The sequence below is a fragment of the Ambystoma mexicanum genome, chromosome 3q (genome assembly GCF_040938575.1).
Source record: "Ambystoma mexicanum isolate Mex_15411 chromosome 3q, UKY_AmexF1_1, whole genome shotgun sequence".
NCBI classification, from domain to species: Eukaryota; Metazoa; Chordata; class Amphibia; order Caudata; family Ambystomatidae; genus Ambystoma; species Ambystoma mexicanum.
In genome coordinates this window covers 13,163,599-13,180,603 of record NC_090926.1, presented here as the reverse complement: position 1 = coordinate 13,180,603, position 17,005 = coordinate 13,163,599, and positions in this window count along the sequence as shown.

The window sequence follows — 17,005 nt, the reverse complement described above, 5'->3', positions numbered from 1 at the left end:
CTGGGCTGTGGAGCGATGGAATCCCAGTCGGGAGTCTTCGGTTCCAGCAGGGGTGGTCACAGCAACAGCACCCCTGGCTGATGTGCAGGCAGCAAATGGCAGTGCACGTGGGCAGCAGGCAGTCAGGCAGCAGCAGATGGCAGGTGGGAGCGTGCTCGGGGCTCTGGGGGGCAGTAGTTCGGCCTTCTGGGCAGGAGCGTGGTCTTCCGTGTGCTTACACGTGGCCAGCTTGATACGGAGTGATTTGGCACGTGAAAATCCTGCACGTCAGCGTGAAAATCGAGGAAAGGCCCTTAGCGCGTAAGCGCGTCAGCACGCATACGCGATTCTATTGGACCAAAGGCCCTCAGCGCGTAAGCGTGTCAGCACGCATATGCGATTCTATTGGACCAAAGGCACTCAGCACGTAAACGCGTCGGCAGCATATGCGCGTCTATGAAGTCACGTGCACGTTGAATTGGGCACACGCTTGAAAATGTTGCGTGTGAAAAAAATGAAAGACACGTCCGAGTGTCAAAGCGTGTAATTGGTGGGAATGGGCCTAGCGCGTACACGCGGCAGTGACAAAGCGTGTAATTGGTGGAAATGGCCCTACACGCAGAAGTGACAAAGCGTGTAATTGGTGGAAATGGCCCTACACGCAGAAGTGACAAAGCGTGTAATTGGTGGAAATGGCCCTAGCGCGTACACGCCGCGTAAGTGACGCTGGATGTGTGGGCCTGTATAAAAGGTACGTGTAGAACACCATTTCCTTGTACGTGCTTTTCGTGGAGAGCGAGTGGGTGAATTCTGTACTTGTCGTTTCACACGCGATTTACTTCACGGCGTTTCAAGTTCGTATTCCCTGTTACCTCTGACAGCTTTTTCTCTTTTTTCTCTTTTACTGGTTTACCTGGGCCTGTTCCCTCAAACAGTGTTCCCTTCTACTGTTGTCCTGTCTCCTCAGACAGCGTACAAGTCTTCTTTTGGCGGGGGTGTTGCCAACCAAACGCGCTCCTTTTTCACGCTCTTTTACCTGGCAGACGGTGAGTCACGCACGTATCTAACATCTGTGCTTGCCCCGTGTGTAGCCTACCCCTTCAGAGGTCATTCTAGGCTGCGTGTGACACGCATACGTTCATTCTTGTGTTACTGGGTGCCACAGCGTAGTGCAGGTTTTTCTTTCTGCATACGTGGTCTAGGAGGGGTTGCGTGCACGTCATCTCCCTTTTTTGGGGCTCCTGTGCGTAGCGTGACCCGTCATCTTTCCCCAGGGGTTACATTCAGCCTTGCTAGAGCACTAGGGTACAATTACCATCTGGTACCCAACCCCTTTGACCTCCAATTGCCCAGGACAATAGTTTACAGCCACTCCCATACGCACATTAACATCAGTGCAATCGCTGGGAGGCGAGGATTCCGTAAGGGTGGCAAAGGTGGAAGAGCCACAAGTGGTGGCCGTGGTGGATCCGGTAGGGGACGCGAGCCTGTCCCCCCAAGTGTGGAGGAACAGTCAAGGGCACCCATAATCCCCCCCCCTCCCGTTGAGGCTGATGTGGCTGACACCATCCATGCTCAGCCCTTGTTGGACCAGCCCATTGTGGCACCAGACCTGGCTGACTCCATGGCTGACTTCCAGGTCAGCAGGCCTATGACACGTGCGCTGGTGCACGTTGATGTCATCATGCCACGTGCATCTGGGGCAGCAAGGTCATCTGCTGCCCCAAGTAGGCAGGGTGGAGAGGCTGCAGGGGCAGCTGCGGCTCCATCCACCCCAGCTCTCACACACCCAGCCAGGACAGTGTCGGTCCTAGTCCATCCTGCTGACATTCCCCCTGACACCATTACACTTGAGCCAATGCCTGCACCAACTCCCATGTTGAGTGTGCAATCCCACACTCCTGATACAGAGTCCACCAGGGCTCCTGCCCCTAGTGTCCAGAGCGGCGCAGGACACTCAGGATCACCACCACCTTCCAAGCGGAAGAGGAAGAGTGCTCGTCCGGCACAGGCTGATGCCCCAGACACGGCTACACAGTCCGGCCCGTCCAGGAAGCCCAGCTTCACGGATGACGAACTGAATGCACTTGTCGAGTATGTGTCCGCACATGATAACAAGATGGTTATTGTTGCAGGATCCAAGACCACACCTGCACAACGCCAGGCACACTGGCAGACCGTTGCGGACATCGTAAGTGCCCTTGGAATCGTGAGGCGCACAGCCAATGATTGCTATAAGCGCTGGAATGACCTAAAGCGCAGGGCAAAGAGTAAGCTGGCCTCAAGTCATGCCGCAACTCTAGTGACTGGAGGTGGGTCTCCAGTAGTAGACATGGAACTCACTCCACATGAGTCAGTCGCTGGGACCTACGTCACGGAGGAACAGATCCAAGGCGTGGGAGATCTGCCTGATTACGAGGCATTGTCCGGTGAGTGCACATGCATGTGTGTGTCATCCATGTGCATGGTGTGTGTGTGAGGGCTTCTGTTTGTGTGCCAGGTGAGAGTGTGTGCGCCTGAATCGTATGGGTCAGCCATGTGCCTCATGCAATACATCCTGCGCAGCTGCATTAGGCCATAGCAGTATCCCTTCTGCCAACAGTAGACATCTAGCCCAACTGCACGCCAGTTGCCCTTGAAGTGTCACCTTGCCACAGCATTGTTGCTTATTTTTCACTGTTCATTCAGGCAGATTGTTTGCATTCCACCACTTTTACTAGGCATTTCGCAGTCCTCTAGTCACATGTCTGACATGGCTATGGTAAAGTGGAGTGACTTTGTTACCTGGATATCATTTGTTCACACATGTCCCTGTGCAATTGGACCATTTTGGACTGGCAGCTCCAGGTGAAAAATCTGACCTGTTTGAATTAGAAAAGCTATTACATGCGGGAACTGGACTGAATGAATAGGTGCTGCCCTCCTCTCCATCTTCACTCAATAGCAATGGTACATGCCATCTGTGTGATGGCATGTGTGTTTCACCTGGCAATCACAGGCCAATGTGTGATGCCACTGCCAGGCAGCATGCAGAAAATGTGTTCATCTTCCATCTTGGTGTCATCAGTGTGTGCCATTTGCCTGCCCTTCATATGCAGTGAGGGTGCATGCATGGGAGGGTTTTAGTCATGTTGGACATGTGTCAATCAAGTACTGGTTCTCTTGCTTCTCAGCCCTCATTGTGTGCCATGGTGCTAATGCCTGTTTCCATTTCTTTGTTGTTATGTCTTTGCAGGGGAAGACGCACCTGATACTGCTGGGGTTGTGGAGATGGTGCAGACCCAGGAGGGGTCCGAGGGCCGACCAAGCACCAGTGAGGGACGTGGTGTGGTGGTGGGTGAGAACCCACAAGTGCTGCAGGTCGTGCTCTCAAGGGGTGTCTCTGGCTGCACCTCCCCCGAGCTGTACTCAGGTGTTGATTCGGATGATGAGACCTACGTGCCGTCGCAGGTGAGTGTTCCAGGGAGGGATTCTTTTCTGTCCCACCCACCTGCACCATGGTCAGAACCCTCAATGGGGATGTCAGTGTTGGCAGCTACGCCTTTGGTGGTTACGGATGCAGGGTCACACTCCGCGACATCTGATCCTGTTCCTGGGCCAGCAGATCAGAGGGGGAATGCAGTCCTGCAGCCTCAGGCAGTGCCGGCACAGCAAGGCGCACTTCGCCTTGCCCCAGACAGGTGTGGTGCCCGCCGACGTGGTGGCCGTACGCCACCTGGCAATACCGCATGGGAGCAATCCATTTACGGTATGGCAACCCAACAGGCAGCATCATCCGAGATGATGGCTCAGGCCATGGATAGGGTGGCCACTTCCATTGTCCCCCCTGAAAGGCTGATGGAGCGACTACAGCAGGCAACCGACTCCATCTGCCAGTCACACAGGGAGGACATGTTGGCGTCCAACAGGGACAGGCGGGTGGCACTGGCGACTCTGCAGGAGGCCATCTCCATAGAGTCCCAGGGCCACAGGGAAGCCCTGAGGCAGAAGCTCCTTCACCTCAGGACGACTCTTGTTGAGCTTGAGGCTTCAACACACCAAAGGACAGAACAGCAGCTGGAGCGTCTCACCCGTACGCTCTCAGCTGAGATACAGGCAACGAGGGCGGAGGTCCGGGCATCCCGTGAGTTGTTGCATGGGGACCTCCGCACACTCATCCTCCAGAACCAGACCTACCACACCCGCATGCTTGCAGCCATGGAGGAGCAGACTAGGGCCTTGCGTGGGCTGTCTCCCATAGTGCAACCACCTCCGGATGCAGCTGCACAGGGTGATAATAGCGACAGCAGTGATACTCCCACAATAGGGTAGCCGTGTGGGCCATGAGCCCATGGAGGTGTTTTTTTTTTTCCCAGGATCCACACAGGTGGGTTTTGGTGTGCACCCTGTCCTCAGACCTCCTGGGTGGCCACCCAAACCCCCCCGGGCCCATCAATGGCCAGTTTTGATTTTAATTTTTATTTTTATTTTTATTTTTATTTTTATTTTTAAATTTATTTTTCCCAATTTTTTTGGTACAATTTGTTGCCTTCCGTGGTTCCTGTGGGCATACGCTGCATTGTGGCTGGGCACATGCAGGCTTGTCATGTATTTGGTTCAGATGCTTGGGTTTGAGTCACACACACCCCTCCTGCTTCCCGTTTCCATGGGCTTGCAAAGGGTGTGCCCAAGTGACATTGACGTACATGGTGACATTGGACTCCCACTACATGTGTGGGTGTCTAGTCAATACTGTGTATACATTCCTAGTGTATATTGCTGTTGTGTTGTACACTGCATGTTGCATTGATGTGTAACTCATCATCTGTGTCTACCTCCCAATTTGCAGGTCCCTTCCTCATGTCTACACAAGGCCCTCTAGTTTGGAGATGGGGTCCATGTTGGCAGCAGTGCACCTACTACTCTACATGGCGCTAACACTGCACAGTTGGTAGTGGTGGGAGTGCAGGCATTTCCAGGTGGTGAGACTACTAATTTATTACATTTGTGATGTCATGTTAATGGTAGTACCTGCTCAAGTTTGTTGTTGGTCCTGCATTACTGTGAGCATTTCAGGTGTTGCAAGTTTAAATTAGGGACACTGTACATTGTGACACTAGTGTCATGCTGTGGGGATTACTTTGTTTACCTGCAAATGGCATGACATGGCACGGTGTGTCGTGTGGCGGTGCTGGGGATGGGTTGGCTGACATGGCACTGTTCTCTTGTTGCATTTTGCAAGTGGGTATTCATTTTAGCTGCTTGGATGTGTTTCTTCACAAAACTGCATTGGTGGTGTCTGTGTGGGTAGGGATGCACACATTGTAACACTTCCAGGTGAACAATCTCAGGCTGATATGGTTTTCACGGTTGATTCTCCAGACATTCAGGATCAGTGTCAGGTTGAGTCATCATTGATTGTCAGATGGAATGTGCCAGGGCAGTGTGCACTCCACAGGGGTGTGATTACTATGTGAAGTAATTAGCCACTAGCTGTGTACGGGCTGCCTCCCCCGTGCCCTTTCCCCTCCCATGCGCAGCGGCTGTGCATGTGGTTGGGGATGTGGGGCCACCACCATGTCCACGGCCAGGCCCCGGCGTGTTGCAACGTTGTGCAGGACACATGCTGCCACTATGATCCTGCACACTACTGGGGGAGCGTACAACAGCTGCCTGCCAGAACGGTCAAGGGAGCGAAAGCGTGACTTTAGCGCTCCAAATGTGTGCTCCACTATGCCCCGGGTTGTAATGTGGGCTGTGTTATATCTTACCTGGGGTGGCGTGGTGGGGTTCCGAATTGGCGTCATCATGTGGGGGCTGAGAGGGTAGGCACTGTCCCCTGTGGAGGTGGTGATTGGTATCATTGGTGGGGTTGTGACCTTGCTCAGTATCTGACATGCATGCATGTGCAGTGGCATTCATATTCACCAAGCAACCATGTATCGCCATGCCGCCCAGCTTCTAGGTCCCGGTTTAGGGTGGACATTCGGTAAATGAAGCTGTCGTGGGTGGACCCGGGATAGTTGGCATATACTGAGGTGATGATTCCCTTGGCATTACATACTACCTGCACGTTGATGGAATGCCAGTGCTTGCGGTTCCTATAGATGTGCTCTGATGCCCTTGGGGGACGTAGGGCCACATGGGTGCAGTCGATGGCACCTAGCACTTTGGGGAATCGTGCCACACCGTAAAAATCCAGGGCGGCAGCATGCCTTTCTGCAGGTGTTCTGGGCAGGTATATGTGCTATATGTGGACTGATGGGCGTGCAGTGATGATGTTCAAGACCTGGTGTAGGCAGTGTGACTGGGTGGCCTGTGATACCCCACCCACTATGGCACTTGTCCGCTGAAATGATCCAGTGGCTAAGAAGTGCAGTACATTGAGGACCTTCTCCAGGGGGCTGAGTGCTTGGGAGCACAGGGTGGGTGATGTGAGGTCATCCTCCCACTCACTGACCAGGTCCAGTATTATGTGTGGTGGAAACCTGTACCTCCCATACACCTGGTCATCAGGCATCCCAAAAAGACTGGTTCTGGGTGTGAATATTCTGGCCCTGACTATCCTCCTCCTCCTCCTTTGGTAGCCCACGCCCACTGCTGCTAGGAACGGTATGTTCATCCTGGGTCTGAGCTTGTTATTTTGTTAGCGTGCAAATTTGTGCGTTGCGCGTGTTGTAGGTGAGCGTGTGACCCGCGCACCCCTGAAATCCAGTACCCAGTCCAATAGCGTGTGGAAATTCCTGCGCACCCCGGGATACAGGTGCGCTGACGTACTTGCGTGTGTAAGTGCCCAGGCACCCCTGATATACACGTACATAGGCCAATCGCGTGTACGCGCACTTTTGTCCAATTACACGCAATGACACTCTGACGTGCTGTCCAATTACACGCGATGACACTCTGACGTGCAATCTTTCCACGTGTGCTCTGTCATCACGTGCTGTGTGGGATACACCCGTGCGGGTCACGTCACAGACGCGCTTACGCGCTGAGGGCCTTTGGTCCAATAGAATCGCGTATGCATGCTGACACGCTTACGCGCTGAGGGCCTTTGGTCCAATAGAATCGCGTATGCATGCTGACACGCTTACGCGCTGAGGGCCTTTGGTCCAATAGAATCGCGTATGCGTGCTGACGCGCTTACGCGCTAAGGGCCTTTCCTCGATTTTCACGCTGACGTGCAGGATTTTCACGTGCCAAATCACTCCGTATCAAGCTGGCCACGCGTAAGCACACGGAAGACCACGCTCCTGCCCAGAAGGCCGAACTACTGCCCCCCAGAGCCCCGAGCACGCTCCCACCTGCTGCTGCCTGACTGCCTGCTGCCCACGTGCACTGCCATTTGCTGCCTGCACATCAGCCAGGGGTGCTGTTGCTGTGACCACCCCTGCTGGAACCGAAGACTCCCGACTGGGATTCCATCGCTCACAGCCCAGCCCCAGGACCCAGTTGCCCACCCACTCCTGCCTCTGGGGTTGTCATGTCGGGGCAAACACCATCTGTGACCACTGACAACCCCCGGCCAGAGAGGCAGAGGGGCACCAGCTTCAGTGCCACCGAAGTTGGTGTCCTGGTGGAGCAAGTCCTGGGGCAGTATGATGCCCTCTTTGGAAGTTCCCACGCCGACAAGGAAGGACGGACTCGGATCTGGACTGACATCGTGACTGCCATCAACGCGGAGGGGGTGGCAGTCTGGGACTTACAACATGTCAGGAAGCGCTGGGAGGACTTCAGGTCCAGGACCCTGAACAAGGCCCGGCGCCTCTTGAAGGCAGCGGATGGCAAGGGGCGCCGGGGCCACTTGTCAGAAGAACAGATGAGGGTCCTGGAACGCATATCCCCAGCGCTCCATGTCCAGGTCCTAGAGAAGCAGACCCGTCTGGAGTCGAGCGGTGAGTGTACATTCATTCTGATTGTGAGCAGTGCGTGTGGTGATTATTCGGTAGTGTGCAGGTTGCACATCTGTTTGTATGGGGTCGAGTATGGGTGGGGGTGTACAGGGCCATGGGGCTGACACATGCGAGGGCTGTAATGTGTGAGACATGGATGGTGCTTGTGTGTGTAGGCTTGCATGCCAAATGCAGTTGTGTGTGAACACATGTTTGGATGAATGTGTATGTAAGTAGACATGTCCGTGATGTCACGCATGTATGTTGTTTTCGGCTGCATGTATGAGCACTGTGTACATGTGCATGTGTGTGTATTTGACAAGGGTGCAACAGTGATGCAACATGGATGCATGTGACAGCGGTATGTGGAAGCCTGATTGGCAGATGTGACATGGATGCCCGTCTGAACACTGCGACACTTGGCAGAGGTGTACACATGCATGTAAGTGTGGTGGTGTGTGTACATGTGTGGTGCACTTCCTGTGTTGCATGTGATGTCTGGCTCCCCTTTGGCTGCTCATGCAGTTGTATGTGTAGGGATGGTGGTGGCAGTTGCGTTATGGCTGTGGTATGGCTCATGTGTGCGAGTTGTAATGACATGTGTGTTGGGGATTGTGATGACATGTCTGAGGTTTGCCAATGCCACTCATGTGCAACTGTCATGTGTGTATGTGTCCATTGTATAGTGCCCTGATGCCTGTGTTTTGTTTCTCCCTGTCTGCAGCGTCAACTGATGAAGAGGGCGGAGAAGGTGCTGTGGAGCACAGCGGCGGGGATCCCACCGCCAGCCGGAGACGCAAGGCCCGGCTCCCCTCCTGTGTTGTCATCTCGTCGAGGAGTGAGGAGTCCGGTGCCGCGTCCCAGGCCGCAACTGCCGGGGGGAGGTCCAAGAGGCGGAGGTTGGAGTTGGACCCCTCGGCAGCAGAAGGGGCAGCTGGGACCCCACAGGGCCCAACAGGGGAAGATGGCACGGAGTCATCCAGGTTGGTGGGGGGTTTGGTGGAGGAGGAGGCCGTGCAAGCACCAGAGACGGGGTCTGGAGGTGGGGATCCCACTGGTGCTAGTGGTGCAGTGCAGGACCAGGGACAGGAGGCAGCACAGGCCGCCGCGGAGGTGCCTGTGTGCAATCCTGTCCTCGATCCTGTCCCTGCATCATCTTGCACCAGCAGGGATGCCTACGTCCACACCCGTTTTCAGGCAGGGGATGAGCTGACCTCAACTGGCCTTCCTCTGCCTGCGGACGTGGCCATCCAGGTCCGGGTTGAGCCTGTCCTGGCTGGTGTGGCGTTGCGTCAACGGGCCATGCGAGGTGACCTGCAGTCTTTTCATGGAGAGACTGCACGTCATCTCGAATGGCTCGTTGACCATGTCAGCCTGCTGGGACAGGTCACCCAGGCCGGATTCCTCCGTCTGATGGGGCTTGCTCCGACCCCCTCCTCAACTGGACCCCCTACGCGCCAGTCGTCCTCTGTGCCATCTTCCCACCCATCAGTCACCTGGGTGCCCTGTGGAGCTGCCTCTGACGGTGCGGCCAGGCTGGTGGAGGAGGCATCCCTGCCACAGTCGGGAGTCGGACGTCCAGCAGGTGTGGCCACATCAACAACTGCACCCCAGCCGGCGGAGGATGTGCAGGCAGCAGGAGGCAGTGCACGGGCAGAGGCACAGCAGCAGCAGCAACGTGGTGGGAGCCATGAAGGCTCGGGGCCTTCAACATCGGAGGGGCAGGCATCGGCCGGAGGGCAGGTTGACCCAGGACGGGGTGTGTCTTCTGTGTGGCAGCGGTTGGGCCAGCAGATAGGTGCGGTGCGGCGGCGGGCGGAAGAGGCGCGGCTCACAATGGTCAGGGCGGTGAACTCCATGCGGAGGACCCTGAGGCGGGTCGAGTGCCTCGAGGCAATCCGCAGGGGGTTGGAGGAGGACACGGCGTCGTCCCTGCGGACCCTCGGGGCCATGGAACAGGACCGCCTCCGGGACATCGAACAGGAGTTCGATGATGCCCTGGCCCGGGACACCATGGAGTGAGCCGCTGGACTTGCCCGCCGCCTTTGTATATAGTTCTTTAGTTTTAGGTTTCCTTTGTTTGTTCTTATGATTTGGAGTCGACGGACACTGCTCCACTTTTTGTATATAGTTGCATTTTAGTTAGGGTTTTTTGTAGGTTTCCTTTGTTCAGTTGGGCTCATGGACCCTTGGATGTTTTGTACATAGTTCTTCATTGGATTGATTTTATTTTTCATTTGACTTTGGACTACATTTTTTTGGATTAGGATTTGGTGTTTTTATTTTTTTACACGGACATGCAGCTTATCTTTTTTTCATTCCCATTGTAGTTTGTTTCATTTCATTTGCATTCTTATTTTTTTAATACAATTTTGTTTTCATACTTCACTGTGTGGTATCATCTCATTGGTTTCATGCATGTCATTTTGGGTGTTTTCCCATTCAATTGCAACCATTGTGTGTGACGGACATGGGTTCATTAGCTTTATGAACATTGGGGGTGTAACATGTAATTTCCTTTTCCATGTGGGTGAATGGGTTACTTGGTTGGGCTTTTTGGCTGTGGAGGCTGACCATGACGCACATGATTGGGGATTGTGAGGACCTGGTGGAGGCTGCCCCTGGTGGCTGGGGGGTGGGGGTGGTGGGAGACATGAGTGGGGGCCTGGTGGAGGGTGCCCCTGCACTGCTGGGGGGTGGGGGGGTGGGAGACATGGGTGGGGGCCTGGTGGAGGGTGCCCCTGCACTGCTGGGGGGTGGTGGTGGTGATAGGGGACATGGGTGGGGGCCTGGTGGAGGCTGCCCCTGGTGGCTGGGGGGTGGGGGTGGTGGGAGACATGAGTGGGGGCCTGGTGGAGGGTGCCCCTGGTGGCTGGGGGGTGGGGGTGGTGGGAGACATGAGTGGTGGCCTGGTGGAGGGTGCCCCTGCTGGCTGGGGGGTGGGGGTGGTGGGAGACATGAGTGGTGGCCTGGTGGAGGGTGCCCCTGCACTGCTGGGTGGTGGGGGGGTGGGAGACATGGGTGGGGGCCTGGTGGTGGGTGCCCCTGCACTGCTGGGGGGTGGTGGTGATAGGGGACATGGGTGGGGGCCTGGTGGAGGGTGCCCCTGGTGGCTGGGGGGTGGGGGTGGTGGGAGACATGAGTGGGGGCCTGGTGGAGGGTGCCCCTGGTGGCTGGGGGGTGGGGGTGGTGGGAGACATGAGTGGGGGCCTGGTGGAGGCTGCCCCTGGTGGCTGGGGGGTGGGGGTGGTGGGAGACATGAGTGGGGGCCTGGTGGAGGGTGCCCCTGCTGGCTGGGGGGTGGGGGTGGTGGGAGACATGAGTGGGGGCCTGGTGGAGGGTGCCCCTGCTGGCTGGGGGGTGGTGGGAGACATGAGTGGGGGCCTGGTGGAGGGTGCCCCTGCACTGCTGCGGGGGGGTGGTGATAGGGGACATGGGTGGGGGCCTGGTGGAGGGTGCCCCTGCACTGCTGGGGGGTGGTGGTGATAGGGGACATGGGTGGGGGCCTGGTGGAGGGTGCCCCTGGTGGCTGGGGGGTGGGGGTGGTGGGAGACATGAGTGGGGGCCTGGTGGAGGGTGCCCCTGGTGGCTGGGGGGTGGGGGTGGTGGGAGACATGAGTGGGGGCCTGGTGGAGGGTGCCCCTGCACTGCTGGGGGTGGGGGTGGTGGGAGATATGAGTGGGGGCCTGGTGGAGGGTGCCCCTGCACTGCTGGGGGGTGGGGGTGGTGGGAGACATGAGTGGGGGCCTGGTGGAGGCTGCCGCTGGTGGCTGGGGGGTGGGGGTGGTGGGAGACATGAGTGGGGGCCTGGTGGAGGGTGCCCCTGCACTGCTGGGGGGTGGTGGTGATAGGGGACATGGGTGGTGGCCTGGTGGAGGCTGCCCCTGGTGGCTGGGGGGTGGGGGTGGTGGGAGACATGAGTGGGGGCCTGGTGGAGGGTGCCCATGGTGGCTGGGGGGTGGGGGTGCAGGGGGACATGAGTGGGGGCCTGGTGGTGCTGCCCCTGCACTGCTGGGGGTGGGGGGGGGTGGGAGACATGAGTGGGGGCCTGGTGGAGGGTGCCCCTGCACTGCTGGGGGGTGGTGGGAGACATGAGTGGGGGCCTGGTGGAGGGTGCCCATGGTGGCTGGGGGGTGGGGTGGGTGGGAGACATGTGTGGGGGCCTGGTGGAGGCTGCCCCTGGATGCTGGGGGGTGGGGGGGTGGGAGACATGAGTGGGGGCCTGGTGGGGGCTGCCCATGGTGGCTGAGGGGTGGGGGTGGGTGGGAGACATGAGTGGAGGCCTGGTGGAGGGTGCCCATGGTGGCTGGGGGGTGGGGGTGGGTGGGAGACATGAGTGGAGGCCTGGTGGAGGCTGCTCCTGGATGCTGGGGGGTGGAGGTGCAGGGGGACATGAGTGGGGGCCTGGTGGTGCTGCCCCTGCACTGCTGGGGGGTGGGGGGGTGGGAGACATGAGTGGGGGCCTGGTGGAGGCTGCCCATGGTGGCTGGGGGGTGGGGGCGGGTGGGAGACATGGGTGGGGGCCTGGTGGAGGCTGCCCATGGTGGCTGGGGAGCGGGGGTGGTGGGAGACATGAGTGGGGGCCTGGTGGGGGCTGCCCATGGTGACTGGGGGGTGGGTGTGGGTGGGAGACATGGGTGGGTGCCTGGTGGAGGGTGCCCCTGCACTGCTGGGGGGTGGGGGTGGTGGGAGACATGAGTGGGGGCCTGGTGGAGGGTGCCCATGGTGGCTGGGGGGTGGGGGTGCAGGGGGACATGAGTGGGGCCCTGGTGGTGTTGCCCCTGCACTGCTGGGGGGTGGGGATGCAGGGGGACATGAGTGGGGGCCTGGTGGGGGCTGCCCATGGTGGCTGGGGGGTGGGGGTGGGTGGGAGACATGAGTGGGGGCCTGGTGGAGGCTGCCCCTGGATGCTGGGGGGTGGGGGTGGTGGGAGACATGAGTGGGGGCCTGGTGGGGGCTGCCCATAGTGGCTGGGGGGTGGGGGTAGGTGGGAGATATGAGTGGAGGCCTGGTGGAGGCTGCCCATGGTGGCCGGGGGGTGGGGGTGGTGGGAGGCATGAGTGGGGGCCTGGTGGGGGCTGCCCATGGTGGCTGGGGGGTGGGGGTGGGTGGGAGACATGGGTGGGGGCCTGGTGGAGGGTGCCCCTGCACTGCTGGGGGGTGGGGGTGGTGGGAGACATGAGTGGGGGCCTGGTGGAGGGTGCCCATGGTGGCTGGGGGGTGGGGGTGCAGGGGAAAATGAGTGGGGCCTGGTGGTGCTGCCCCTGCACTGCTGGGGGGTTTGGGTGCAGGGGGACATGAGTGGGGGCCTGGTGGAGGCTGCCCCTGGATGCTGGGGGGTGGGGGTGCAGGGGGACATGAGTGGGGGCCTGATGGTGCTGCCCCCGCACTGCTGGGGGGTGGGGGGTGGGAGACATGAGTGGGGGCCTGGTGGAGGGTGCGCCTGCACTGCTGGGGGGTGGGGGTGATGGGAGACATGAGTGGGGGCCTGGTGGAGGGTGCCCATGGTGGCTGGGGGGGTGGGGGTGGGTGGGAGACATGAGTGGGGGCCTGGTGGAGGCTGCCCCTGGATGCTGGGGGGTGGGGGGGTGGGAGACATGAGTGGGGGCCTGGTGGGTGCTGCCCATGGTGGCTGGGGGGTGGGGGTGGGTGGGAGACATGAGTGGGGGCCTGGTGGGGGCTGCCCATGGTGGCTGGGGGGTGGGTGGGAGACATTGGTGGGGGCCTGGTGGAGGGTGCCCCTGCACTGCTGGGGGGTGGGGGTGGTGGGAGACATGCATTGTTGATCAGTAGTGCAAGGTGACATGTGGGTTGGCTGGGGGCATGCCCATGGTGGATGGGCTGCCTGCGGGACATGAGCAGGGGTGCAGGGTAGTCCCCCGTGGTGTGGGCTGCCTGCAGGGGCCGTGGAGGTTGCGGAGCGTACACCTGGGAGGACCCACACGGCCAATTCACGTGTAGTACCCCCCAGAACCCCTGAAATACACATACCCTGCTGAAATCACGTGTGGAACTTCCCGCGCACCCCTGAAATACACGTACCCTGCTGAAATCGCGTGTGGAACTTCCCGCGCACCCCTGGAATACACGCACCCTGCTGAAATTGCGTGTGGAACTTCCCGCGCACCCCTGGAATACACGTACCCTGCTGAAATCGCGTGTGGAACTTCCCACGCACCCCTGAAATACACGTACCCTGCTTGCACAGGGCCAATCGCGTGTGGAACTTCCCGCGCACCCCTGAAATACACGTACCCTGCTTGCACGGAGCCAATCGAGTGTGGAACTTCCCGCGCACCCCTGAAATACACGTACCCTGCTCGCACTGGGACAATCGCGTGTGGAACTTCCCGCGCACCCCTGAAATACACGTACCCTGATGAAATCGCGTGTGGAACTTCCCGCGCACCCATGGAATACACGTACCCTGCTCGCACTGGCCCATTCGCATGTGGAACTTCCCGCGCACCCCTAAAATACACGTACCCTGCTGAAATCGCGTGTGGAACTTTCCGCGCACCCATGGAATACACATACCCTACTCGCACTGGGACAATCGCGTGTGGAACTTCCCACGCACCCCTGAAGTACACGTACCCTGATGAAATCGCATGTGGAACTTCCCGCGCACCCCTGAAATACACGTACCCTGCTTGCACGGGACCAATCGCGTGTGGAACTTCCCGCGCACCCATGAAATACACGTTCCCCGCTTGGCGTTTGCTGTTTGCCAGCCCGGTGAACTGGTCCAGGGTTAGCGCAGCCCTTTGCGATGATTTAGCGATTTTGATGGCTTTTCCTTGCGCGAGGGCGTTACTGGCGCTGCTGCAGGGTCGCTGCGATTCTCTGCGCCACGGCTGGTTTGGGAGCCTAAAATCCATGAATACGCTGTGCGCAGAAATCGGTTTTAGCGCACGTGCCTGGCGCAGACAATCGCACGCGGACACTCTGCGCCAGCCGCTTGCGACACTTTTCTGCGAAATTCTATGAATTACCCTGTAAATGTCAATCTAATTTTTTTAAGTATGTGACTTTCTTTTAATAACATTGAAAAGCCTTTTTTGATAATATTTTAAGCTACATATGTTTTTTTTATTCTCAAACAATTTGTAAATAGTCTTGGCAAATTGTTCATTACGAGAAATAGAACATCCACAGAAAGTAATGCATCACATACTTCAATCTTTTAATACAACAGATGCAAGATGTACTATTAAAATTGTTAGAATGTATCTTACACACAGGACATGGATTGATGGAACAATAACTATTAATTGTGTTCCACAAAGAGCTTCATTGGCTTGCTAGTCAAGGATAAGTATGATGCAATGGCCACTCAATCTAATGACCCAGTATTCATGATTTACACCTCTATATCATTTACCCAATTTTACATACACCACACCTTATGATGTTCTTCCATTGCAACATATTCTTGATGCCCCTTCATCCTAGGATTACTTACAATAAAGTATCATATCTATATTACAATTTCTTGCCATCCCATTACTCTTTACTGACTTCACTTACCTGGCACGCAGCCCTTTCATTTGCTCGCAACCCCTTTCATTTGCCCACATTGCCCATTCAGTAAGTGCTTGTAAATTTCCCCCTTCCATTTCCCTGGATCACATATAGATGCCAGATCAAGTTTATTTGCCTTTAATTTTATGCAAGACACAGGAAGACGTTGTGGTTGGGCAGTTGATGGTAATTTTAGCTATGGGGACTGCTCATGGACAAGACAGTGAAAGACACAGAGTGGGCCTGACATTTAATTTGCAGACATATTGCACTTTTTTGTAACGTTTGCTGCATATTACAATTCATGGAAGTAGAGCTAACTGCGTGGGGTGTCATCTATGGATATGGTGATGGCGAGGGAGTAGGTCTGACCAATTATATGTATTTGTGTTTTGCACTAAGCAGAGGAGCTTTCCTTTGAAAGAAGTTTTCAGAAAGGGGTGTAAAGGATGGCATATCAGATGCGTACACTCTCTCAACCTTTTACAGTAAAAGCTTTAAGGGGACAATATTGTCTATTATGTGCATAAAATATGACCATTAATGGTAATTAATAAGTAATACCTGACTGTTACATCCTTCTGTGTGTGTTATTGACTTGTGCACAAAAGTGAGTAACACAATCTAACATAATTGTATTATTTATGATTATTACTGGGTGTGCTACCAAACTATTTATTTGTGATGATCTCACAGTAGTTCAAGAATCTCAGCAGACAATTGGAGCAGCAGACATGCAGAATAAAAGCAAGCAAAAAGTATTTTAAGATATGGAGTCTAACTTCGTTGGCAAGTAGGAATCATGCTAAGTGGCTGCAGATTGCAATAGACCTAAGGTTATGTGCTACAGTGTTAGCCAACATTGATATAACAAGCGAAGGAATATGTAATTTAAATGCATACTTTGCAATTTGCACTATGAACATGCGCCTGTGGCCTTTGCTCATTTTCATCTTACTGTGGAGGCCCACATGTGGAGGACACCCAGGCACGCCTGCATCAATGCAGAAATCAAGATGATTGGTGGAATAGATCTCAACAGAAGCCAGTAAGTCTTTCAGAACTGTATTCATTCTAGGCATGCCGGAATTTTAGTTATGTCATCTTTTTTTTTTATTGTTGCTCATTGCACATTCAGCCCTGGGTGCAACAGTCCACACAGCCTGGTGTGAAATCGTCCTTTTCCTCCCCCTTTCACTCCTCCCCTTCCCGGTCCGCTCATATAGTTTTTATATATAAACCCGCCACTTTTCATCCATCTATGTCCATGCATCTGTACTTCATGCTGTAACCATCTCTATATGTCAAAATAGCAGTTGTATCCATGCTTCGCATGGTAATTCCTACTTCAGTACTAGTTTGAAGTTTATTTAATATACTAAACCAATGCTTCATTGTAGACAATATTGCTAGTGTTTCCTGTAGGAGCTAGTGTGAACAAATTGTCTTTGTTTCCAACTCTGGAGCAAGCCACATAAAGCTGACCATTAGAAAAGCATGAATCCCGTAAATCAGTTCCAGCTACTTTGAGTTGGAGATTTGAGATTGCGCAGCAACATGATTGGTGTCCTGATCTACAGCCGAGGCAGCAGCAACCTCAACATAAGTGCCATATGTGTAGGGCTGAATTG